Raw genomic sequence first — 13,274 nt, 5'->3', positions numbered from 1 at the left:
ATAGGTGTTATTTTACCGCCCTAAATAAACAACGAACCCCACAGTATTGTTATTTATCGGGTACAATAACTAGAACCTTGATTCCAATAAACTCTGAATCCTGGCCTTATGCTTCCATTTTTATTGATTTTCACACAAAGAGGCAAATGGGTTTCCGGTCTACAATTATTTTTAGAAACTGAAAAATAGAGGAAGTAGGTCTGCTATTCAGTGACTGTTCATTCTTTCACTCATGACTACCAGGCAATATGTTGTAATTGTATTGTATTGTAATTGTATTTATATAGCGCTTACTACCCCTGACAAGGCGTCAAAGCTCTTTTTGGGGAAGTAGCACACTACTCCTGAACTCATAAAGGATTAGTGGTGAATTAGTATAGTACAATATGAAAGTGATTTGAGTAATGGATATGTTAGTCAGTTATTTGGATTCAGAAGGATAGTGGAGGGACGGAAGAGGGAAAAGGGTTTACATTTATATAGCACTTTCTACCGCTGATGGGGTGTTGGAGTGCTTTTTCGGCAAGTAGCACGCTACTTTGGAATCCATTAGGGATTAGTGGTGAATTAGTATAGTGAATATAAGAAAGTAATTCGAGTGGTGGATATGCTAGATTCTGGCAGGCATCTACATGTAAGTGTACATTTATCTGTGACAGAAATGTGGAAATATACTAGTTACAACTTCCTTTTTTCACAGAACTCCTAATTACATATGTATATATAGCAATAAGATTATAACAAAATAAGTATTGATAAATACATAAAGATACGTAAAAAAATTAAACCGAGAGCCCTAGCTATAACGTGTTTCTCTTCCAACCACGACAAGAATATACAATTCAAAAGTGCTTTATTCGAGTATTACTCATAAAAGCAAACAAACAAACACATAATAAAAATACAATTAAATTACAGAATCGAATATGACTTAAGCACAGTACATATTAAAAAGACAGTTAAAATTCATTTCATCCAGTATATATAGACCAAAAGTGCAAAGTTCATGTAATAAAAACAGATTAAAACAGATAAGACACCTCGCATGGGGAACAGAGAGTAGATAATCTAGCAATCTCTGTTCAACTAACCAGAGAGTAGTTACCCTACTAGCAATCTCTGCCTAATTACCCACGCCCACCCCAGAAACTTTGCGGTCGCTATTGTAATCCAATTTAAGGAGGTAGTTTTTATTATGCGTAGAGCTACCATGCTGCTTTTAGTACCCAGATTTCTAGACATAGGAGCCAACCAAACACGTCTGGGAACAGAATATGCATAGCAAGAGAACAGAAAGTGACCCAACGTTTCCTTTCCTTCCCCGCAGACTGGGCATATAGCTGGGCATCCATCTCTCCATTTTGCAGTTAAATTACATAGAGGTAGAGAGCCAGCCCTCATTTGAAAAAACAGTTTCCTGTCCATGGGTTTCGTTATTAGATCCCAATAGATTTCGTACATGGGAAAAAGCTTTGCTTCAAGAAAAATAACCGTCATAGACCCATGGTTGTTACTAAGAAGACTCCTGTTTTCTACCTGTTCCCAGAAAAGATTTTTTATAAATGTCTTAGATGGGAAGGACGACCCAGTTGGGTCGGACCACAGTTCAGTTAACCCTAGTTCACCTAATGCTGCTTTTAAAGACCTGAACCATCTAATTTTATGAAATCGGTCTGCTTTGATGACATCAGCAAACCCTGCTGCATATTGTGACAACTCAGGGGTGGTCCAGATTCTACGCCAATATAATATTGGACGAAGTTTGCACATTACCGATATTTCTTTCCTACCGAGATCATATCTAAGAGGCAAAAGGGGACTACTCTGTGGGGTTCCTGTTAATTTCCGAAGGAAATTATTTTCTGAGACCTGTAGGTCCTGAAGATTTTCTTGTCCCCACATCTCAGCCCCGTACAAAGCTGACCCTATGGCCTTTGCCTCATATATGATCAAAGGAGGTTTGATTGGTTTAGTCAAAGATTTAAAATGCTCCTTAATGATGGTACCAGCCAGTTGTTTATGTCTTAAGACTGCGATGTTTATATGTTGGTTCCATCTGTTGTCGTTTGAAATATGAATCCCCAGGTAGGTAAAAGAATTTACTACTTCGAGGCAACGCCCACTCATGGTTATTTTAGATTTAAAATTTCTACAAGGATTAAAAGCCATGAGTTTTGTTTTATCTGCGTTTACCTCCAAGCCATGATCGCTACAAAATTTATCAAAAATTACCAATGCCTTTTGGAGACCGCTAGGGGATTTTGATAAAATTAGGGTGTCGTCTGCAAACATTAAAATAGGAACTTTTGCACCTGCAAGGGAAGGAGCATCCACAGACTGGGATTGCATGCGGGCAACAATTCCATTGATAAAAAGAGTGAAGAGTGTTGGTGCCATTGAGCAACCCTGTCGAACTCCTCTGGCGACTGGAAAATCAATGGTATCGTTGCCATAGCCACCCCATTGGATTTTAGCGTAAGTGCCCTCATGGAGTCTCATAATCAAAGTTAAAATAGTCATTGGGACCCCTAAAGCTGCAAGCACCTCCCACAATTTTGCCCTTGGCACCAGGTCGAATGCAGCCCGTAGGTCAACAAACGCTGCGTACAGGCTGCAACCTCCCAGAACCACGGTCCTCCATTGTATCAATTGAAAACGGAAGACCTGGTCCACAGTGCTAGTTGCTCTGCGAAACCCAGCCTGGAAAGGAGATAAAACATTCTGCTCCTCAGCCCAATCTAACAAGTTGTTAATAATTACACGCCCAACAACTTTTTGAACCGTGTCAATTAAGCTAATTGGGCGGTAATTACAAGGTTGGGCACGATCTCCCTTTTTATATACTGGGATAATAACAGCACCACGCCATGATACCGGGATTTCTGCGCCCCTGGCAATATGATTCAATAAAAGGCAGATGTATTTACTCCACCTGTCGGTGTCATTTAAAAAGACATCCGCAGGGACTCCGTCTATACCCGGGGCTCGGCCAGGGTGAACTGATTTCAGGGCAGACAGTACTTCACTCTGCACAAAGATGTCATCATCTGCATACAGGTAAGTTAGGCTTAAGCTATTAAAAAATTGGTCCCTGGAGGAGTACTGCTCACTGAAAAATTTAACCCACGCATCATGGGAGACGTTGTTATTGGGAGCTTCTGGAGGCCTATCATGACCCCATTTGACAATATGCCAAAAAAGTCTAGAATGTTTACGGTCGCTTGCACACTTTAGCTTCTGCCAGTGATCTTCGTCCCATTCTCTTTTAGCCCTTACAATACAATTTTTGTAGTGCTTCCTAGCAGAACGAATCCCATCCAAATTATTACTTTTAATTGCAGCTCCTAGGTTTAATCTTGCCATCCTACAGGCTGGATTATACCATTTTGCTGATTTGTATGGGCAGACCCTCTTGTTGTTCGCAGGTTTCAAGAAGAAGCCTTTAACTTCCTTAAAGAGAGTCGTATGTGCATTAGTAATGTCCTCATTGCCCTGGGAACACCCGTCTACATTCTCCAATGCCATGATGGCCTTGTCTGCCGCTGCACTTATTTTTACAAGGATCTGCTGATCTGCCTTGACACCTGCCCACCTTAACCTACGCATATTGTTGGATGGAAGAATCATTGGGGGCACAAGTTCATCACAAGGGTTTAGGGCAATTTCATTAAATGTCCACCATTTGTGCGAAACACATAGAGGATCGTGATCGCTTTCTGGCCTGGCTAATACTACCATGTCATTGAGAGATGACCATAGTGTCATACTACAAATGACATAGTCGATTCGACTTTTATTACGCCCGTTATTGAAAGTCATGGCAGGAACACGGTCTGATTTAGTTCGACCATTCAGGGCTCGAAGCCCGTGCTCCAAACACATTGCGTTCAAGCCTAATATGTCAGACGTCCAGCGAGTTATTGGCGGAGATTCTAATGTGGGGATGTTCCAGAGCTTATCTTCCTCTGCTCCAAGAGGAGAGTCACCAGTGATAAGGGGTTCGAATGTGCGATTTAAATCGCCTGCAATTAGAATGTTTTTACCTGCAGAATGAGTCTCAAGAAAATTAAAAAGACTCAAAAGAACCTCTGATTTACCTTTACTGCCACCTCTAACATAGATATTATAAATATCTATGGTGATGGATAAATCACTGGTTAATCTGATAAGCTGAATGTCTTTATGGTCAAGCTCCACACATTTTACAAGTTTTTAGAGACTGCCTGATCCATATAGTAAGACCCCCCATCGGCCGCCCTTTAAGGCCCTTAGTAGCAGGAACATGAAAATGTATATACCCCAGAGCGAAAATAGGGTCACACGCCCAAGTCTCTTGAAAGATACATAGATCATATTTGTTAATGAATCCAAGCCAGTCAGCACAATCCATCCTGGAACGTAGTCCAGCCACGTTCCAGGACAAGAGCTTCCCTGAGTTGGATGTCGTAAGAGAACAAGGGTTTATGGTAATCTCATGACTCTCCCTACCACCAGAGTTCTGCACACTGTTATTTTCATTGGGGGGTGCTACTAAATCCTCAACGGAATTCCCCCGAGTACAATCTTTAGTAACATTGCCAACCCTATCAGTGATACCTCCATCACAAACAGACAAAAACAAGGAATTACAGCTAGGTGGTTGTCAATCACAAGCATTTAAGTTCGATAATGCAGAGAAGCGGTTTTCCAACCCCAATCCCCAATCCACTGAAGCAACATCCTTCCTCCCCCTCTTTGTCACAATGTTCCATTTGGTTCTTAAAATACTAGGATTTGGACCGCTTCCCTTTCTTGGGTAAAAGAAGTCCAAAGTCAGTGGGACAATTGAGGTTGATCTCCGTTGTGGTGGGAAAATGTTGGGCAAGATGTTAGGTAAAACCCCTGGGTCGGAAAAATGTAGAACAACACACTCCCCCTTAAACTTTTTCGCTCTGTCCCCAATCCACTGTACCCTTCTTGCTTTAACAAGCTCTTCTGAAAGTTGCTGCTTACCCCAGGGGGAAATAACCATATTATTGGTCAACCAAGATAGGGATTTATTAATTAAGGAAGATGTTGTTTCCCTCTCATCTTGGGCCAATGGTGGAACGTTGGCAAGAACAAGTACTAGTGGGGAAGCTTCAACTACAAGCTCGAATGATCCTTTTACCACAGCTTGGTCGTCAGTATCAGGAACTGGGATAAAGACGTTAGAAGCATCACCAGCCGGAACACTCCTGGGTACCAACTGAGGATTTGAGACAGAGGTAGGTAGAATTAATCCACTGCCATCAATTATGTCTGGTTTACTTAGGATGGCCTCAATCCTGGTAGAAACGTTTTCTGGGATTTTATCTATCTCACCCACAGTTTCTTTTAATAGACCTTCTAATCGGCTAACCTCGGATGTTAACTTATCTATTTTGCTGACCAGAGGTTTAACCACACCTTTGATTTTGTTATCAATCAGAGCCAGCAGTCTGTTGAATTGGGCGTTAGAAAGTGTAAGAGGAGCCTCATTGGTCAAATCGAGCTCCTCTTCCTCTGAATGTTTCCTAGGGGGGTTTGCTACTCTGTTCTTAGCTGACCTTAAACCCTCCCGTTTCCCCGAAACTAAAGTGGGAGCTGAAGGGGAGATTAAGGGTTCACTAGTATTAGTTATCTCTACCAGTGCTTCATTAATGCTGCGGTCTACAATTCCAGCAACAATACCACTGGGCTGAATAATACTGGTATCAGGAGCAGGATCAAGCATTTCGCCATTAGAGCAACTGTTAATCTGAAGGCCGAAAGGATCATCTAAATCAATATCAGTGAGAGAGGGTTGGGTGGTTAGATCTATTCCCAGAGAAGATCTCCTATCACTGTTGATTCTTTCAACAACCTGTACAAGATAATTCTCAATAGAGTTACTAGGAGTAACTAACTTTTTAGGCGGCATGTTTATATATGCGCACAACTTCTACAATATACACTTATAAGAATCACCAAATTGCAAGAAAAATTGACACAGCGTTTAACAGCACCACCAATAAAGGGACCTGGCCCAACCCAACCTTGTCCAACCTCGGACGGCCTCAGACGGCCCGCCCTTTGTCCGGGCGTCCCGCTCGCGTCCCGCGAAGCGGGTGTCAGCGGCGCTTTTGTGCGCCTCCTGGCACCCTCGCGTCACTGTGAAGCGCGCCGCCGCGTAGGCTGCCGGGAATTGAAGTCCCGGAGCGGCGACGCGTGCAAGCTGTTGAGAAGATGACTCTCGGCGGTGGCGGCTTGTTTCCAGGTGCCCCTGCGGCCAGAAGAAAAGGTCCGGTCTGTGGCAGCGTCAGCAGGTAAGTGGATGACTCCCCAGCTCCGCCGGTGTCAGCGGCGCTTTTGTGCGCCTCCTGGCGCCCTCGCGTCACTGTGAAGCGCGCCGCCGCATAGGCTGCCGGGAATTGAAGTCCCGGAGCGGCGACGCGTGCAAGCTGTTGAGAAGATGACTCTCGGCGGTGGCGGCTTGTTTCCAGGTGCCCCTGCGGCCAGAAGAAAAGGTCCGGTCTGTGGCAGCGTCAGCAGGTAAGTGGATGACTCCCCCAAGAATATACACAATTACATGACATGATATATATTAAATAAATAACATGGCGTGAGACACACAGTCATAAATGAATGAGCGAGCGCGCGCACACATGCACAGTTAGCCACCCACGTGGGTACGTACACACAGACAATTCTTACAACAGAACAAACAGCAGATTATAAAAAACTCTGTAAATAAGTGTTCTCAAATATTCAAAGGCCCGCGTTTATAGAGAACCGAAGATCAGCAAACCTCAGCAATTAAGGGTGCCGCGATGGGGGACGAGAAGGCAAAGGAGACACAATTGCAATATGCCCCTCCCCCATCAATAATTGTGCGAACGGGGGCAGTGCTTCAGCAGGTGGCACACAGCCCCCCACTTCCGCATATTATATACCAAACAGAATCAGGTTGTATGAGAACGCTTTGCAGGCAGCATGGTCACGGCGAAGAACTAGTTAACCAGCAATAGATGGGGGTGCACTGAGGGTGACTGCAATACACACACCAGGACGTTCATGCACAAGACGGCCGGGTGAACAAAGATCTTCTAAAGCTGGCAGAACAAACAGGTACACAGGCAGACACACACAAACAGATAAGCAAACAACCATGCTGCTTCACTAGAACAGCACAGGCAGGCCCATAGACAGGTATATTGACGGTGGCAGGCACAAACATGCGTAAATCCTATGGCAGACTTAGAGATAGAAGTATATAAGACATACAGGTACATTATTCAGATTGCCAGATGCATATACAGGTAGCCAAATATATTTATGTATAGACACACAAACCTAGATAGGCCCACAAATCCACACATACATACAGACACATAAATGCAGAAACATATGTGCAGAGGAGCCACACAAACATATAAATCAACACACAAATACATACAAACGTTGACAGATAGTTAGACAGCTACACGCACACACAGAGGGAGACATATACCTTAACACACAGACAGAAACGGACAGACACATTAATAGAAAGACACACAGACGTATATACATTGACAGGTACAAACATGCACGGAATTACTGCTATATAACTACACAAAAAGACAGATAAATGCATGCATATACACACAGTTAGATAGGCATATAGATTCATAGACACACCGGCGTAAATAAATTGACAGGTAAATACATAGATAGAATTATAGATACACAGATACATACATGCATATACAGATACAGGCATACAGATGCATAAACAGACACGCACATAGACAGCCGGGTTTATAAATCATGTTTATATGTACATATTTAAATGCCTGTGGTATTTCGTATTTTGTGCAAGGGTGTAATGTATGTGCACGCGTCTGAGTGTCTATAGTTTGTGTGGGTTTGTGTGGGTGTGATTGTGCGTGCGGCGCGTGAGCGCGCGCGCACTCCCTTCCACGTACACGTGAGTTGGCTCCCCCAGCACGCAGGTGGGTGTTTGTGCAGCGTCCTCTGTGTGTTAAAGTACATCTGTACTTCTATTGTATCTTCAGTGTCGCCTCCGGATGGAACCCTCGCGCCGCGGCGCCCGTCCCGGCAGCCATTGCCGGTCGCACTTGCGGTCACGAGGGCAGCCGGCCCGGATCTCATTAGGCGGAGCCGTCTGCCTCTCTCTGCCTGGCCCGCTTCCTGCGCACTGGAGTCACGGCCTCCTATCCCCCCGAGCCCCGCTTTCATCCTGCCTCCAAAAACCGACGCTCCCTCTGTGAAGAGCGGCAGTGTCGGTGCGCGGGCCAGAAGCGCCACACAACCGCGCTCCAAATGCAATTGGAAATGTCTGCCCGCGGGCCCTGGCAGCCTCCCCTCCATTCAGGGCACAGAAATGCATGGTTTTGTGTCTTGGGTTTAGATGGGGAGGGGGTGCGAGGCTGGGACTTGCTCGCCCCTCCCCTCAATTTCCATTATTACCTATAATCGGTTATATGTCCTCCACTGACACAGGCTGCCTTGTGTCCCTCCGCACACCACCATGCCTATTTTTTTTTAAATCATCACTATCGGTTTGCATAAAGCGCCAAACACATTTACAATACCAACATTGCATCATTTAGATATACTATCAAAAACTGTAATATAAACAATTCATCCAATTCTGACCAAGGGAATATAATATCTTGTTTTATTATTATTTAGGCCTCTATATATCTACGTTCCTGTTTCTCCGCGTAAACTCGCCAGCACCGATCGCTCCATTCCTAACTCAATCATCCATTCATGCACCCAACCAGCCATTCATCAGTGCATCCATCCATCAACGCACCCAATCAGCCATGCATCTATACTTGCGCTCTAGCATCCAAACATCCAGCCACCCGAAACTACACCGTTTCTTCTTAGACGCTCACGTTGCCCGGAAGGGAAGATCAAGATATTTCCGAAACATGCAAGCACACTGTGGGCAGGGCCACTGGAATTGTGTGATTCTGAGGGACAGCATGTTTCCCATCATTATGGATCTGCCACATAATCCATCATCTGCTGCATAATCTGCAGACTTTAACAAACATTGTTTCTAGCCCTCGGGGATCAAAATGCATTACTAAAAACACGGAAATATGTTAATGAAGTAATACTGCCACAAACATGGGCCATATATTTTCCATTTTCTTGCTGCATAATTTAGTCAACCCTGCTGCATAGTTTGGTCCTCCCCAGTTTCGTAATTCTTGTGGCTCCCAGTACTTTAAACAGGTTGAACCCATCAGGTACTCCACTGCTTTAATTTGTGAAGGTTAGATAGAACGGGCACTTCTTGGCATTGCTCCGATGCTTTTAATGGGAGCGCACCGCCACTTCTGAGCAGCAAAAGGGTACACTGGGACAAGGTGTACCTCCATATTTCCATTTCAAGCACTGTGGGACCCTATTGGCGCAAGCCAATGACATAATCAGTAACAAACCAGTCTCAGAGTACATACTGTGCATTTTATATGTTGTGCCCGATGGCATTAGCGGATATCACGTGTGTTTTTTCTGTGTACAAAGGGCCTGGAATAGACCAGGTAGTTCCGTAGATGAAAGAACACTTAAGGGTGCTCGGTGTTCAGTTGTAAATTGCGGTCATCTATCGGGAAAATAATACAGAAGAATTTAGCTATGGAGCTAATCCAAGTTTGCACTTACATTTATAAGTGCAATATAAATTGGGCTGGCCCCGGTACAATTCTCCAACGACGTTTGGATTTATTTGCTGATGCAAAATGTCGTTTTTAAAGAATGTTTGTTCCTGCAAATGTTGCCTTTTCAGGCAATGCAAATGCCCCTGAAAGGTTGCACGTGCTCCAACAATCAATTTGTGAAAGCTATGTCGATGCATCAGTGCATGCAATCCGCCCCAGACCAAATGGCTGCTCTACACTCCAGGCATAGCCTAGCTCGTGACAAAGCACTTTTACATGCATATCCCCAGAACCCTCACAATAATACTTCGAGAGTAACTAACCTCGTGACAAACCGACTCCTCACTTCAGCATGGCCGAGCACACAGATTCCCGGCTAGTAGCCACATCCTATCTACACTAGGACTTACTAACATCATGAAGCAGGCTTTGGGGCGGAGTGGCGACTAGGTGGGCTGCCACAATCTCAGATAGTGGGGTCCCAGACCCCCCCCCCCCCCCCAATTCATCATGCTTTATTCTAAATAGTACGGCATTTCATATCTTGGGCGGACACGCGTCATTAGCTCTGGCGGCCTCGTCATTTCTGTACAGCCCTGGGTTGTCACATGAGAGTCTACGTTTGAAAAGATAAATGGCTTCTGCTTTAGATAGCGCTTACTAACATACACTACTTGCCTCGCGGCGCTGCTTTCAGACTTGTGTGTTTGTATTACTCATCATAAACGAATTTATGTAATTTAGCCACCAGAATGATGTATTCTGTAATGGCGACACAAGCATCCTATATTTTGTTCAGGTGCTCTCTTGGGGGGTGGGGTGCTAAAGCGAAGCTGCTACTGCGCCCCCAGACCCATAAGTACTTCATAGCTGCTAGAGATGGCTCACATTTTGCTATTGTTGGTTAGCGTTTGGCCCCTTCAAAGCCTGCATTATAAGCACCCCCCTCAATGTCAATTACCCAGTACCACTTTCACCGACCCCCCACTCTACTCCCAAACCCCCTACACTCCATGTTGTTTATTTTTGCGCGTGTACGTGCCGCTCCTCAGCTCCCTCCTTTACACAGCGTATCCCATGCGTGTCCAAAAAACACAACCCGAAAAATGGCCCGCTCCCGTGGGGCCTCTGGGACTGCAAGACAAAGCCGCAGCTGTTTGGCAACACGTCTCACCCCAAAACAGCAACTGTGATGTGACTGCATTCCACTGAATATGCAGATCTCATTCTGTGGCGGGGAAACAAAAGGTTCGGCTTCCCAGAAGGCTGTGACAGACATGGCATCGATGTGGGCAAGAAATGCCAGGCTTTTGACATGGCACGTGGGGAACGGAAATATTCTAAAGTATTGTATTCTTCGCTTTATACTATACTGAATCGTCATACTATATCAGCCTACACTATATCACCTAAAATCGCATTATATCATAATTGAAGTGTGCTATTGTATATAAAATATTATATTAAAGCGTTATCATAATCTTATAGGGTGAAGAATGACCAGAAATGCGGCCACATACGTGACCTGTGCTATCGCAACTGCGCGTCTTTTAACCCTTTAACGCCTGCATGATTAAACAAAGCCCGGTGCCATCCAACACACCCGTCTGGTGCCCGCCTGTGCCCATCTGTGCCCCTTTTTTCTAACAGCAGAGTAAGGTCTGCCTTGAACGGGTTTATTCAGAGGTTGCACGCGCCTTCAAGTGAAGTAGTGTGTGCAAATTGCAAAGGCAACGTGCAAACAAACCTCCCAAACATAAAGGAGAAAACCGAGGTGGGAGGGCCGGCAATCGGATTAAGGAAAGATCTGGATGTAATCGCGTTTTCACGAGGAAAGGATCTGTCCCCGAGGCCGGTCCAGGATTCAGCGCGCCCTGGGGTCCTGAGCACCGCTAGCTGTCAGCGAAGGAGCATGCGCTCTACACGGATAATATCCGGGCATTTGTTTATTTTGCATATGTGACATTTCAAGGTTTAATGCGAACGTGCAAGAGGGGGAGTCTGGGTAACCCCGAGAACCGAGTGAATCAAATATTCCCGGCCCCACACAGTGCAAAGAAAGGGGTTCGCTGCCCTGACACCCCCGCTCCTCACCACAGCTAGGGCCCTCAGTGCGCAGGGAGGCTCTCGCACCCGCGGGGCCCTCGCAGCCGCCGGGGGTGCTCAGGACTGGCCCCCTCCCTCAGCAGGCCTGGCCCCCACCCGTGTCCTTGTCTTACCTCGCCGTGCTTCGGAGGGGCGCCGCTTCCTAGCGGGGCTCCATACGCGGCCGTCAGTCCCCCCTGGGCTGCGGGCGGCGCGCGCAGGGCCTGGGCCGCCTCATCCTCTCTGTGCCCGCGAGGCCGCTCCGTGCAGCACGAGGCCCTCCGGCGGAGGGCGGCGCCTGCCCGCCTCTCTGTACACCTGTGCCCGGGGCCGCCCGCCCGCCTCGGCCGCTCCTGCCAGAGATGTAACCAGGAACTGGAGGGATGTGCCGGGGACCTCCGCCGCCGCAGCAGCTGTCCGCCGCCTCCCCCGCTCCCGCCCCCTCGCCCTCCGCCGCTCGCCTGCTGTCTGCGAAGTGCCTCTCTCTTCACGTCTCTCTCTCGTCGCCCTCCCTCTCGCTTTTCTTCGTCCGCCCTCTCTCTGTTATTTCTCACTCTCCCCTTATTTCTGTTCCTTTCTTTCTTAAAGGCACATTTTTTCGCACTCTTCTCTTCCCCACTGCCCCTTCATCTGCCTGTCTAATCTTTTATTTTCTGTTATGATTCCACCAAGTAAATAATGCAAGTCCATTCTTTGAACACTCCTGATTGGGCACTCTCTTCTCAAAAGTATTTGTGGCTGATGACTTTAAATGAGGGGTGTGACCACTGTTCATCCGCTTAAAGAAGAATAATCAGCAATTCTCTGTGCGCGCGCCCACTGTCAAAAGTAGCAAGTGCACACAGCCAGTACGTAGGGGAGAATACGGGACAACCTTTCCTTCCATATATATCTTTATAGTGGGAGGAGGGGGGCAAAGTCCCACGGAAAAAACAGTATAAAGATGACTTTGATGGGGGCGGTAATTTTTAGGATTTCTTGAAATAATACTACATTATTGTAAGACATTAAAGTACATCATATATATATATATATATATATATATATATATATATATATATATATATATATACACACACACACACTTTATTAGGCATCAATACAATACCATAAAAGTGCAGGTTAAAAAAAACATTAAAATGTCACAATTATCACAATAAGATGGGCCCAACCCAAAAATACATATGCAAAACGTTTACTGATAAATCCCGTTCTCTACTATCATTCTTATACAGGTGATTAATAAATATTGTGTATTAAAAAGAGGAAGTGGCATCATCAGTTAAAATAATAACACATGCAAGATACAGCTTCCTAACAGCGAACACAATAGGTAATCATTTGTTTCAAAGGTACCCTCACCCACACAATTGATTACTGGGATCTTCAGCCTGGCGATACTAAAGTGAGTACATCATAATTTTCATTGTACAGTTCAAATTACTGTAACTATTGTACCCCAAAAATATTTAGTTAAATGTAGTGGACAATTGTGTATTTTAAAGCACATTTAGTTTGGAAAACTAT

At 45.4% G+C, this 13,274-nt stretch overlaps 1 protein-coding gene across 1 annotated transcript in view; it reads right to left on the bottom strand.

The window, feature by feature from the left end:
* The window catches only part of RAI2 (retinoic acid induced 2), a 182,587-nt gene extending 170,463 nt beyond the window's left edge, over positions 1–12,124 (bottom strand). The window contains exon 1 of the mRNA XM_078658110.1: positions 11,882–12,124. The gene's annotated coding sequence lies outside the window, so the exon portion shown is untranslated. The remainder of the gene's footprint in view (positions 1–11,881) is intronic.
* Positions 12,125–13,274: the final 1,150 nt, after the last annotated feature.

Source organism: Lissotriton helveticus, chromosome 8 (genome assembly GCF_964261635.1).
Source record: "Lissotriton helveticus chromosome 8, aLisHel1.1, whole genome shotgun sequence".
In the NCBI taxonomy this organism is placed as follows: Eukaryota; Metazoa; Chordata; class Amphibia; order Caudata; family Salamandridae; genus Lissotriton; species Lissotriton helveticus.
This window is presented reverse-complemented; position numbering and strand designations above follow the sequence as displayed.